General features: G+C 39.1%; 1 long non-coding RNA gene across 1 annotated transcript; it reads right to left on the bottom strand.

Moving 5' to 3' along the window:
- Nucleotides 1-361: 361 nt before the first annotated feature.
- LOC117273764 (uncharacterized) lies at nucleotides 362-746 on the bottom strand. Its single transcript, XR_004503788.2, has 2 exons — nucleotides 595-746; nucleotides 362-481 (listed from the first exon to the last, which is right to left on the bottom strand). It is a non-coding gene; the product is annotated as an uncharacterized lncRNA (long non-coding RNA).
- Nucleotides 747-3,060: the final 2,314 nt, after the last annotated feature.

A 3,060-nucleotide genomic window follows, 5' to 3' on the forward strand; every position in this document is an offset into this window, starting at 1 on the left:
TTAAGCAGAAAAAAGTTCAATACTTTATTCGGACCAAATATATGAGATTAGTTTAATTTAGGTACTAGAAGGAAAATTTAGCATTAGTCCGTTGTAGAAAACATTATCTCAGGATAAGAAAAACTTTCTAATACTATTCAACTTAGCCTCTTATATAAACGATATATTTTGAAAATTTTGGAATATATTTTCTGCAATTTTGTATAGGTCAAAGGATGAGAAACAAATGTGTAACAAGCTTGTCTTATAATTTAAGCGTTTGAATAGATTACATTCTTTCTGCGGAAACATTCTAAACAATAAAGTGAATCCTTTTAATTAACATATATATGCTTAGACCAATTGCAAATAAAAGCAGACCTTGAATTTTCAGAAGGGAAATAGATTCCTGCATAGTAGCAGCTGCTATGACTCGACTGGTCTTATGATTCTTGCTTTCCATGTCTAGATGAACCTTCCTTTTCAACACCTTTGTCATCAACTACAAGTAATTACACAACTAGTTAATTAGAGTTATGCTTAATCAATTGAATGCCAAATTAATTGGATGATCAAAATGAAGAAAACTGAAGGATTAATTAATTGTAGGCTGACTTGTTGTAGTTTCAGGATGGGATGATGAGAATCCTCTCGGACTTGAGGAATACGCTTCTTAGCGAAAGAAAGACCATTCTTCACTTGGGAATTCGAAGCTTTATTCTTACTCATGAATAAATCTGGCTGAAGTGTGTCACTTGGATTAATATTATTTGTGTTTACCCGAAAAATGGATATAGTTAAATTTGTACGTAGTTCTAAGGATATGTGGTATAGCTTAATACAAACCGTAAGAATAAATAAAAATATCAAACACGGATTGCAAAGAGTGCAAAGTAAACAAGGTTGTAAAGAAGATGATTCTTAGGACTGAACATGTTGAATCAATTTATGAAGCTTAAAAGAACAACTCTTCACTATAGGAGAATATGGTGCTTGAATTACAATGTAAGCAAAAACTTCGTCCTTACAGAAATAATAATCATTCCCTTTATAGTAGAGGGATCTTACATTAGATATAATTAAAAATACATAGTGGGAGACCCATGATAAATCAACTTTTCCATAATTCCTGCCAGGATTCTCTCCTCTAGTGGGATTGTAACGGCTCTTGTCTATGAGCTCGATATTGACTCGAGTTTTCAGTCATGACTCGAGCTCTCGATCTTTACTTGAGCTCGATTCTTACTCAGATCCTTGCATTGATTCGGGGTCAGTGTTGGTCGGTCTCTGAATCATAAGCTCGATAACTTTACTTTGCATCATAGTTCGATTTGGATTCAAGCTTGATAATGATATCGAGCTCGACATTGATCGGTCCCTCGTGCTCGAAGCTTGTTTGTACCATCTTCGGAACCCATCTCGAAGTCTTACTCTGATCTATTACGTTTTGAACTCGATCAATCGTACGAAGGCCGAAATCTATTTCGACCGTATACAGATAGTCCCCTCATTTCTCGGGAAGGATATAGTGAGAAACGATATGATTTTTCAACGTCTCGATCGGATTATAAGTTGACGTTTACGTTGGGCTCGACCATGACGCACGTGATAGTTGCCCTATTGATTTAGTCTTTCAAGGCATTTAATGCATGTCAGACGGTGGTCGGCCACTGCTGATACTGAACCGCCATTGCTTTAATCTATAAATAGCCCTTCCTTTTATCATTTACCACTTTTACATCTTCAATCTTCCAAATTTCCCAAGTTCTTTTTCGTATTCTCTGAGTTTATTCGCAAATCTGTGATTCTTCTTCTAAACCACCAAATCTTTGTCACCTTCTTTAAATCCAAAATGGTGAAGACATCAAAAACCGTCCCCCAAAAAGAAAAAGCTTCTTCTTCCCAATCCGCCGCCGACAAAACACCGGTGGATCCACAGCCTGAGGAGTGCATTCCGGCGACGTGTGTTCTTACCTCCGATTTCAAACTCGATAAAGGTTTGCCGGTTCCTGGACGATGTGAGACCATATTGAGATATATTTATTCGATAAATCGGGAGCATATCGAGTGGATAAAGAAGATTGTAACTGGGATAACAAAGAAGTAGTAGTGTCGTCTCCCGAAGAGGATATTACTACTCACGTGAGAGGGTTTTAAGCGTGAATACTTACCCTTTCACGTTAGGTCCCCTCGACCCCGTTATTATAGATTTTTGCCGTAAATACCTAATAACCCTAGGCCAGATACATCCTTCATTTTGGCGGATCATTATTTTGATTCAATATTTTGTGAGTAAAATCGAGGGGATGCCTTTAACCCTCGATCATCTTGTCTGATTATATCATCCTTGCCCTTTTCGAGGAGGGTTGATAAAACTCCAACGTTGAGCTACCAAGGCTCTATTTTCGAGTATAGACGAGGATAAGGATCGAGACAGGATGGGCTGATTTGTTCGAGTAAGGACTTCGGACCTGATTCTGACCAAAAAGATGCCTTTTCCTGAGGAATGGAACGTGAAGCGTAAGTGTAATTCTACTGTTATCTCCTACTATTTTATCCTTTCATTTCCTTCACCAATATTCTCCTTTTGTGATGCAGTGGTTCCCTGGATGCCCAATGCAATGCCCGATCTTAAGAACTGGGTACGTGATCTGGTTTCGACCTCCTCCTACACCGAGCGCTCATGGCGCGACTTGTCGAAGGGCCGATGGGAGGCCAAAATCACGGTAAGAACCTTTCTCGTATCTTTTGGTAATTTGAGTAAAATGCTTTTCACACACTTTAATAAAATTTTCCGTGTGTAGATGTGGGCAAATATGCAGTTTTGAGGCCCTCATCCACCGAGGAAGAGGCTTCGGCCTCTGTCCCAAAGACGGTGAAAGATAATAAGAGGAAAAGAGCCCCAGTCCTCAAAGATCAAAAACTGAAGAAGAGGACGGCTCGTAAGCTGAACAAGAATATCATTCCTTTGACGGTAGAATCAGTTCTGCATCTGAGGGATGAAGAAGAAGAAGAAGAGAATGATGGGTCTGCGCTGTCGGTCCGAACGAAGAAGACCACCGACATTCCACAGGCAGCTAG

The sequence above is a fragment of the Nicotiana tomentosiformis genome, chromosome 1 (genome assembly GCF_000390325.3).
Source record: "Nicotiana tomentosiformis chromosome 1, ASM39032v3, whole genome shotgun sequence".
NCBI lineage: Eukaryota > Viridiplantae > Streptophyta > Magnoliopsida > Solanales > Solanaceae > Nicotiana > Nicotiana tomentosiformis.